The following is an 11445-nucleotide window of genomic DNA, read 5'->3' as shown; positions in this document are numbered from 1 at the left end:
CTCCATACCAGTGGGGAGCTTACTGAGGGTGAGATGGAGTATTGCAGCATTGGAGCATTGCACAAACACACCCAGGTACACACACACAATCAGCTCACGCTCACACACAGGTACACACGTACAATCAGCTCACGCTCACACCTAGGTACACACGCACAATCAACTCACGCTCACACACAGGTACGCACACACAATCAGCTCACGCTCACACACAGGTACACACGTACAATCAGCTCACGCTCACTTCCAGGTACACACACACAATCAGCTCACGCTCACACACAGGTACACACACACAATCAGCTCACGCTCACACCCAGGTACACACACACAATCAGCTCACGCTCACACCCAGGTACACACACACAATCAGCTCACAAACACACCCAGGTACACACGTACAATCAGCTCACGCTCACACACAGGTACACACACACACAATCAGCTTACGTTCACACCCAGGTACACACACACAATCAGCTCATGCTCACACCCAGGTACACATGCACAATCAGCTCACGTTCACACCCAGGTACACACACACAATCAGCTCACAAACACACCCAGGCACACACACACGTACAATCAGCTCACGCTCACACCCAGGTACACACGTACAATCAGCTCACGCTCACACCCAGGTACACACGCACAATCAGCTCACGCTCACACACAGGTACACACGCACAATCAGCTCACGCTCAGACCCAGGTACACAAGTACAATCAGCTCACGCTCACACACAGGTACACACACACAATCAGCTCACGCTCACACACAGGTACACACGCACAATCAGCTCCCGCTCACACCCAGGTACACAAGTACAATCAGCTCACGCTCACACACAGGTACACACGCACAATCAGCTCACGCTCACACCCAGGTACACAAGTACAATCAGCTCACGCTCACACACAGGTACACACACACAATCAGCTCACGCTCTCACACAGGTACACAAGTACAATCAGCTCACGCTCACACACAGGTACACACACACAATCAGCTCACGCTCACACACAGGTACACACACAATCAGCTCATGCTCACACCCAGGTACACACACACAATCAGCTCACGCTCACACACAGGTACACACACACAATCAGCTCACGCTCACACCCAGGTACACAAGTACAATCAGCTCACGCTCACACACAGGTACACACACGCAATCAGCTCACGCTCACACACAGGTACACATGTACAATCAGCTCATGCTCACACCCAGGTACTCACGCACAATCAGCTCACGCTCACACCCAGGTACACACGTACAATCAGCTCACGCTCACACCCAGGTACACACGCACAATCAGCTCACGCTCACACCCAGGTACACAAGTACAATCAGCTCACGCTCACACACAGGTACACACACACAATCAGCTCACGCTCTCACACAGGTACACACGTACAATCAGCTCACGCTCACACACAGGTACACACACACAATCAGCTCACGCTCACACACAGGTACACACGCACAATCAGCTCACGCTCACACCCAGGTACACACGTACAACCAGCTCACGCTCACACACAGGTACACACACACAATCAGCTCACGCTCACACCCAGGTACACAAGTACAATCAGCTCACGCTCACACACAGGTACACACACACAATCAGCTCACGCTTACACACAGGCACACACACACAATCAGCTCACGCTCACACACAGGTACACATGTACAATCAGCTCACGCTCACACACAGGTACACACACACAATCAGCTCACGCTCACACCCAGGTACACACGTACAATCAGCTCACGCTCACACCCAGGTACACACACACAATCAGCTCACGCTCACACACAGGTACACACGTACAATCAGCTCACGCTCACACCCAGGTACACACGTACAATCAGCTCACGCTCACACACAGGTACACACACACAATCAGCTCACGCTCACACACAGGTACACACGTACAATCAGCTCACGCTCACACCCAGGTACACACGTACAATCAGCTCACGCTCACACACAGGTACACACACACAATCAGCTCACGCTCACACCCAGGTACACACACACAATCAGCTCATGCTCACACCCAGGTACACACGCACAATCAGCTCACGCTCACACCCAGATACACACATACAATCAGCTCACGCTCACACCCAGGTACACACGCACAATCAGCTCACGCTCACACCCAGGTACACATGCACAATCAGCTCACGCTCACACACAGGTACACACGCACAATCAGCTCACGCTCACACCCAGGTACACACACACAATCAGCTCATGCTCACACCCAGGTACACACGCACAATCAGCTCACGCTCACACACAGGTACACACACACAATCAGCTCACGCTCACACCCAGGTACACACGTACAATCAGCTCACGCTCACACACAGGTACACACACACAATCAGCTCACGCTCACACCCAGGTACACAAGTACAATCAGCTCACGCTCACACCCAGGTACACACGCACAATCAGCTCACGCTCACACACAGGTACACACACACAATCAGCTCACGCTCACACACAGGTACACACACACAATCAGCTCACGCTCACACCCAGGTACACACGTACAATCAGCTCACGCTCACACCCAGGTACACACACACAATCAGCTCACGCTCACACCCAGGTACACACGCACAATCAGCTCACGCTCACACACAGGTACACACGCACAATCAGCTCACGCTCACACACAGGTACACACACACAATCAGCTCACGCTCACACACAGGTACACACGCACAATCAGCTCACGCTCACACACAGGTACACACACACAATCAGCTCATGCTCACACCCAGGTACACCCACACAATCAGCTCACGCTCACACACAGGTACACACACACAATCAGCTCACGCTCACACACAGGTACACACGCACAATCAGCTCACAAACACACCCAGGTACACACGTACAATCAGCTCACGCTCACACCCAGGTACACACAGACACACTCAGCTTACGCTCACACCCAGGTACACACACACAATCAGCTCACGCTCACACCCAGGTACACACGCACAATCAGCTCACAAACACACCCAGGTACACACACACAATCAGCTCACGTTCACACCCAGGTACACACACACAATCAGCTCATGCTCACACCCAGGTACACATGCACAATCAGCTCACGCGCACACCCAGGTACACACACACAATCAGCTCACAAACACACCCAGGCACACACACACGTACAATCAGCTCACGCTCACACCCAGGTATACACGTACAATCAGCTCAAACTCACACACAGGTACACACGCACAATCAGCTCACAAACACACCCAGGTACACACACACAATCAGCTCACGCTCACACCCAGGTACACACGCACAATCAGCTCACGCTCACACACAGGTACACACACACAATCAGCTCACGCTCACACACAACTACACACACACAATCAGCTCACGCTCACACCCAGGTACACACGTACAATCAGCTCACGCTCACACCCAGGTACACACACACACACTCAGCTTACGCTCACACCCAGGTACACACACACAATCAGCTCACGCTCACACCCAGGTACACACATACAATCAGCTCACAAACACACCCAGGCACACACGCACAATCAGCTCACGCTCACACCCAGGTACACACACACAATCAACTCACGCTCACACACAGGTACACACGCACAATCAGCTCACGCTCACACCCAGGTACACACGCACAATCAGCTCACGCTCATACCCAGGTACACACGTACAATCAGCTCACGCTCACACCCAGGTACACACGCACAATCAGCTCACGCTCACACCCAGGTACACACGCACAATCAGCTCACGCTCACACCCAGGTACACACGCACAATCAGCTCACGCTCACACCCAGGTACACACATACAATCAGCTCACAAACACACCCAGGTACAAATGCACAATCAGCTCACGCTCACACCCAGGTACACACACACAATCTGCTCACAAACACACCCAGGTACACACGCACAATCAGCTCACGCTCACACCCAGGTACACACACACAATCAGCTCACAAACACACCCAGGTACACAATCAGCTCATGCTCACACGGGGGCGAGGGGATGGAACCTGGGCTCTTTCAGCTGTGTGGGGCTCAGTACCACACTGGGCTGAGTGACGGAGGTGGCAGGAAGTAGAGCTAGCAGCCCCCCTCTCGATCCTACTACCTCCAGCTCCCATCCAAACCCCCTCTGCCTCTCTCAAACACTTCTTAAAATCTCTCTTTTCAGCCGGGGTTATGGTCTGCCCCCACCACACTGCTCTGCTTGTGGTTCTGGGTGTGGGTGTGGGTGTTTGTCACGCTGTTTCATGGTGACTCAGCTGTGGCTCAGTGAGTCTCACATTCTTGCCTTTGAGTCAGAAGGTTGTGGGTTCCAGTCCCTACTCGGTAGACTCGAGCCCCCATAATCCAGGGCCGACACTCCAGGCACCAGTGCTGAGGGAGTGCCGCCCTGTCGGAGGAGCCGTCTTTCAGATGAGACATTAAACCGAGGTCCCCGTCTGCTCTCTCTCTCGGGTGGACGTAAAAGATCCCATGGCCACTATTTCGAAGAAGAGCAGGGGGCGGGTGGGGGAGTTGTCCCCAGTGTTCTGGGCTAATATTTACCCCACGAAAAACCAGATGATCTGGTCATTATCACACTGCTGTTTCTGGGATCTTGCTGTGCGCAGATTGGCTGCCGTGTTTCCTACATTACTACAGTGGCTACACTTCAAATGTACTTCAATGTCTATAAGGCACTTTGAAACATCTTGAGGTGCAAGTGCTTTCCCAATCTAGCTCTCTCCCTTTCTCTCTCTCTCTTTGTCCTCCAGTCTCTCCCTCTCCCTCTATTGCCCTCTATGTCTCATTCCCCCCGCTCGCTCTTGCTGTCCCTCTTACCTGCCCTCTCCCTCTTACCCTTTCCCTCTCTCTCTCTCTGGTTTCCCACAGGTTTTCACCCTAATATTGTCCACCGAGTGCTGTCAGGACAAGCAAGTGGTCATTAGACCCAATAATGTCATCCCGTTTCAATGCAAAACACACCCCCCCCTCACCATATCCCCACCCCCACCTCACCATACCCCCACCCCCCTCACCATACCCCCACCCCCACCTCACCATATCCCCACCCCCACCTCACCATACCCCCACCCCCCCCTCACCATATCCCCACCCCCACGCCCACCCCCCCTCACCATATCCCCACCCCCCCTCACCATATCCCCACCCCCACCTCACCATACCCCCACCCCCCCTCACCATACCCCCACCCCCCCTCACCATACCCCCACCCCCACCTCACCATATCCCCACCCCCACCTCACCATATCCCCACCCCCACCTCACCATACCCCCACCCCCCTCACCATACCCCCACCCCCCCCTCACCATACCCCCACCCCCACCTCACCATATCCCCACCCCCACCTCACCATATCCCCACCCCCACCTCACCATATCCCCACCCCCACCTCACCATACCCCCACCCCCCCCTCACCATACCCCCACCCCCCTCACCATATCCCCACACCCCCTCACCATACCCCCACCCCCACCTCACCATATCCCCACCTCACCATACCCCCACCCCCACCTCACCATACCCCCACCCCCTCACCATATCCCCACCCCCACCTCACCATAACCCCACCCCCCCTCACCATATCCCCAGCCCCCCCTCACCATATCCCCACCTCACCATATCCCCACCCCCACCTCACCATACCCCCACCCCCACCTCACCATATCCCCACCCCCCCTCACCATATCCCCACCCCCACCTCACCATACCCCCACCCCCCCTCACCATACCCCCACCCCCACCTCACCATATCCCCCACCCCCACCTCACCATATCCCCACCCCCACCTCACCATATCCCCACCCCCCCTCACCATATCCCCACCCCCTCACCATATCCCCCACCTCACCATATCCCCACCCCCACCTCACCATATCCCCCACCCCCACCTCACCATATCCCCACCCCCCCTCACCATATCCCCCACCCCCCACCTCACCATATCCCCCACCCCCACCTCACCATATCCCCACCCCCCTCACCATATCCTCACCCCCACCTCACCATATCCCCACCCCCACTTCACCATATCCCCAACTCCTCATCATATCCCCACCCCCCTCACCATATCCCCACCCCCCCTCACCATATCCCCCACCCCCCACCTCACCATATCCCCACCCCCTCACCATATCCCCACCCCCCTCACCATATCCCCACCCCCCCTCACCATATCCCCCACCCCCCACCTCACCATATCCCCACCCCACCTCACCATATCCCCAACTCCTCATCATATCCCCACCCCCCACCTCACCATATCCCCACCCCCACCTCACCATATCCCCACCCCCACCTCACCATATCCCCACCCCCTCACCATATCCCCACCCCCCTCACCATATCCCCACCCACACCTCACCTTACCCCACCCCCACCTCACCATGTCCCCACCCCCCCTCACCATATCCCCACCCACACCTCACCATATCCCCACCCCCACCTCACCATATCCCCACCCCCGCCTCACCATATCGTCCCAACACCATTCCCTCCCTGCCCCCCCTGCCCCAATCCCCCGCTTCCGCCACAAGGCTCCCTCATTCCCTCCTCCAGATTCCTCTCCTCACCATCTGAATGTCTGCTTGCCCCCGGTACCAGCTGACACTCTCCCCCTGGGAGTTTCTCTCCCGCCCCTGCGGATGGACACTTACCCTGCGCTCACTCTGTCACCGTGTGAACCTGTCCTCAGGCACTCTGGAAATGCAAATTGTGGTCATTTTATCTAACCCGTGCTGTACCTGCCCTGGGAGTGTTTGATGGGACAGTGTAGAGGGAGCTTTACTCTGTATCTAACCCGTGCTGTACCTGCCCTGGGAGTGTTTGATGGGACAGTGTAGAGGGAGCTTTACTCTGTATCTAACCCGTGCTGTACCTGCCCTGGGAGTGTTTGATGGGACAGTGTAGAGGGAGCTTTACTCTGCAACTAACCCGTGCTGTACCTGCCCTGGGAGTGTTTGATGGGACAGTGTAGAGGGAGCTTTACTCTGTATCTAACCCATGCTGCACCTGCCCTGGGAGTGTTTGATGGGACAGTGTAGTGGGAGCTTTACTCTGTATCTAACCCGTGCTGTACCTGCCCTGGGAGTGTTTGATGGGACAGTGTAGAGGGAGCTTTACTCTGTATCTAACCCGTGCTGTTCCTGCCCTGGGAGTGTTTGATGGGACAGTGTAGAGGGAGCTTTACTCTGTATCTAACCCGTGCTGTACCTGCCCTGGGAGTGTTTGATGGGACAGTGTAGAGGAAGCTTTACTCTGTATCTAACCCGTGCTGTACCTGCCCTGGGAGTGTTTGATGGGACAGTGTAGAGGGAGCTTTACTCTGTATCTAACCCATGCTGTACCTGCCCTGCGAGCGTTTGACGGGACAGTGTGGAGGGAGCTTTACTCTGTATCTAACCCGTGCTGTACCTGCCCTGGGAGTGTTTGATGGGACAGTGTAGAGGGAGCTTTACTCTGTATCTAACCCATGCTGTACCTGCCCTGCGAGCGTTTGACGGGACAGTGTGGAGGGAGCTTTACTCTGTATCTAACCCGTGCTGTACCTGCCCTGGGAGTGTTTAATGGGACAGTGTAGAGGGAGCTTTACTCTGTATCTAACCCGTGCTGTACCTGCCCTGGGAGTGTTTGATGGGACAGTGTAGAGGGAGCTTTACTCTGTATCTAACCCGTGCTGTACCTGCCCTGGGAGTGTTTGATGGGACAGTGTAGAGGGAGCTTTACTCTGTATCTAACCCGTGCTGTACCTGCCCTGGGAGTGTTTGATGGGACACTGTAGAGGGAGCTTTACTCTGTATCTAACCCGTGCTGAACCTGCCCTGGGAGTGTTTGGTGGGGCAGTGTAGAGGGAGCTTTACTCTGTATCTAACCCGTGCTGTACCTGCCCTGGGAGTGTTTGATGGGACAGTGTAGAGGGAGCTTTACTCTGTATCTAACCTGTGCTGTACCTGCCCTGGGAGTGTTTGGTGGGACAGTGTAGAGGGAGCTTTACTCTGTATCTAACCCGTGCCGTACCTGCCCTGGGAGTGTTTGATGGGACAGTATGGAGAGAGCTTTACTCTGTATCTAACCTGTGCTGCACCTGCCCTGGGAGTGTTTGGTGGGACAGTGTAGAGGGAGCTTTACTCTGTATCTAAGCCGTGCTGTACCTGCCCTGGGAGTGTTTGATGGGACAATGTAGAGGGAGCTTTACTCTGTATCTAACCTGCCCAGGGAGTGTTGGATGGAACAGTGTAGAGGGAGCTTTACTCTGTATCTAACCCGTGCTGTATCTGCCCTGGGAGTGTTTGATGGGACAGTGTAGAGGGAGCTTTACTCTGTATCTTACCCATGCTGTATCTGCCCTGGGAGTGTTTGATGGGACAGTGTAGAGAGAGTTGTACAAGGTATTGGTGAGACCACACCTGGAATACTGCATACAGTTTTGGTGTCCATACTTAAGAAAAGACATACTTGCTCTCGAGTCAGTACAAAGAAGGTTCACTCGGTTGATTCCGGAGATGAGGGGGCTGACTTATGAGGAGAGGTTGAGTAGATTGGGACTCTACTCATTGGAGTTCAGAAGAATGAGAGGCGATCTTATTGAAACATATAAGATTGTGAAGGGGCTTGATCGGGTGGATGTGGTGAGGATGTTTCCACTGATGGGTGAGACTAGAACTAGGGGGCATAATCTTAGAATAAGGGGCTGCTCTTTCAAAACTGAGATGAGGAGAAACTTCTTCACTCAGAGGGTAGTAGGTCTGTGGAATTTGCTGCCCCAGAAAGCTGCGGAAGCTACATCATTAAATAAATTTAAAACAGAAATAGATTGTTTCCTAGAAGTAAAGGGAATTAAGGGTTACGGGGAGCGGGCAGGAAATTGGACATGAGTCTCGGTTTGGAACGGTCATGGCCCTGTGGGTAGTGGAGTGGGCCCAGGGGCCGTGTAGCCTGGTTATGCTCCTGCTGTGTTCTAATTCTGTGTTACATTTCAGGAGATGGTTTTATTCCTGTTCCTGGCTGGGGTGGAGATCACCTTTTACAGAAGGTAAGTACTGTAGAAAATATAGGGACAGTGATCTCCTGGACGAGTTTCGATCACCTAGATGGGTCGGAGAGGAATTTCCCAGATTTTTTTTCTCCCAAATTGGCCATTGGGTTTTTTATCTGGTTTTTCGCCTCTCCCAGGAGATCACATGGGTTCGGGTGGGATGGAGAGTGATAGTAGATTTGAGGTTAGGATCAGATCAGCCATAATCTTATTGAATGGTGGAGCAGGCTCGAGGGGCCGATTGGCCTACTCCTGCTCCTATTTCTTATGTTCTTATGTTCTTACTCTGTATCTAACCCGTGCTGAACCTGCCCTGGGAGTGTTTGATGGGACAGTGTAGAGGGAGCTTTACTCTGTATCTAACCCGTGCTGTACCTGCCCTGGGAGTGTTTGATGGGACAGTGTAGAGGGAGCTTTACTCTGTATCTAACCCATGCTGTACCTGCCCTGGGAGTGTTTGATGGGACAGTGTAGAGGTAGCTTTACTCTGTATCTAACCCGTGCTGTACCTGCCCTGGGTGTGTTTGATGGGACAGTGTAGAGGGAGCTTTACCCTGTATCTAACCCGTGCTGTACCTGCCCTGGGAGTGTTTGATGGGACAGTGTAGAGGGAGCTTTACTCTGTATCTAACCCGTGCTGTACCTGCCCTGGCAGTGTTTGATGGGACAGTGTAGAGGGAGATTTACTCTGTATCTAACCCATGCTGTACCTGCCCTGGGAGTGTTTGATGGGACAGTGTAGAGGTAGCTTTACTCTGTATCTAACCCGTGCTGTACCTGCCCTGGGAGTGTTTGATGGGACAGTGTAGAGGTAGCTTTACTCTGTATCTAACCCGTGCTGAACCTGCCCAGGGAGTGTTTGATGGGACAGTGTAGGGGGAGCTTTACTCTGTATCTAACCCGTGCTGTACCTGCCCTGGGAGTGTTTGATGGGACGGTGTAGAGGGAGCTTTACTCTGTATCTAACCCGTGCTGTACCTGCCCTGGGAGTGTTTGATGGGACAGTGTAGAGGGAGCTTTACTCTGTATCTAACCCGTGCTGTACCTGCCCTGGGAGTGTTTGATGGGACAGTGTAGGGGGAGCTTTACTCTGTATCTAACCTGTGCTGTACCTGCCCTGGGAGTGTTTGATGGGACAGTGTAGGGGGAGCTTTACTCTGTATCTAACCCGTGCTGTACCTGCCCTGGAAGTGTTTGATGGGACAGTGTAGAGGGAGCTTTACTCTGTATGTAACCCGTGCTGTATCTGCCCTGGGAGTGTTTGATGGGACAGTGTAGAGGGAGCTTTACTCAGTATCTAACCCATGTTGTATCTGCCCTGGGAGTGTTTGATGGGACAGTGTAGAGGGAGCTTTACTCTGTATCTAACCCATGCTGTACCTGCCCTGGGAGTGTTTGATGGGACAGTGTAGAGGGAGCTTTACTCAGTATCTAACCCATGTTGTATCTGCCCTGGGAGTGTTTGATGGGACAGTGTAGAGGGAGATTTACTCAGTATCTAACCCATGTTGTATCTGCCCTGGGAGTGTTTGATGGGACAGTGTAGAGGGAGCTTTACTCTGTATCTAACCCATGTTGTATCTGCCCTGGGAGTGTTTGATGGGACAGTGTAGAGAGAGTTGTACAAGGTATTGGTGAGACTGCACCTGGAATACTGCATACAGTTTTGGTGTCCATACTTAAGAAAAGACATACTTGCTCTCGAGTCAGTACAAAGAAGGTTCACTCGGTTAATCCCGGGGATGAGGGGGTGGACATATGAGGAGAGGTTGAGTAGATTGGGACTCTACTCATTGGAGTTCAGAAGAATAAGAGGCGATCTTATTGAAACATATAAGATTGTGAAGGGGCTTGATCGGGTGGATGTGGTGAGGATGTTTCCACTGATGGGTGATGTTGAGTCTGTGTTTTCAAATGTAGTTATGCTGAATAACAGGACACAGACTACAGAAATAATTAAACAGGTCTTTAGTGATTGAGGGTCAGGGCTGAACTGGGATACCCTTTGCTCTGCAGGGTTTATATACCGGTGTGGTCACCACCGGTACTACAATGTACAGGAGCCATCAAAAAGTAGTCCATCACCTTAAGGTATCCTCTTAAGGTGGTACAGGTTACATACACTACAGGTGAGACTAGAACTAGGGGGCATAATCTTAGAATAAGGGGCTGCTCTTTCAAAACTGAGATGAGGAGAAACGTCTTCACTCAGAGGGTGGTAGGTCTGTGGAATTTGCTGCCCCAGAAAGCTGTGGAAGCTGCATCATTAAATAAATTTAAAACAGAAATAGATAGTTTCCTAGAAGTAAAGGGAATTAAGGGTTACGGGG

This window comes from Somniosus microcephalus, chromosome 4 (genome assembly GCF_052327205.1).
Source record: "Somniosus microcephalus isolate GS21.2 chromosome 4, FLI_Smic_1.0, whole genome shotgun sequence".
In the NCBI taxonomy this organism is placed as follows: domain Eukaryota; kingdom Metazoa; phylum Chordata; class Chondrichthyes; order Squaliformes; family Somniosidae; genus Somniosus; species Somniosus microcephalus.
This window is presented reverse-complemented; position numbering follows the sequence as displayed.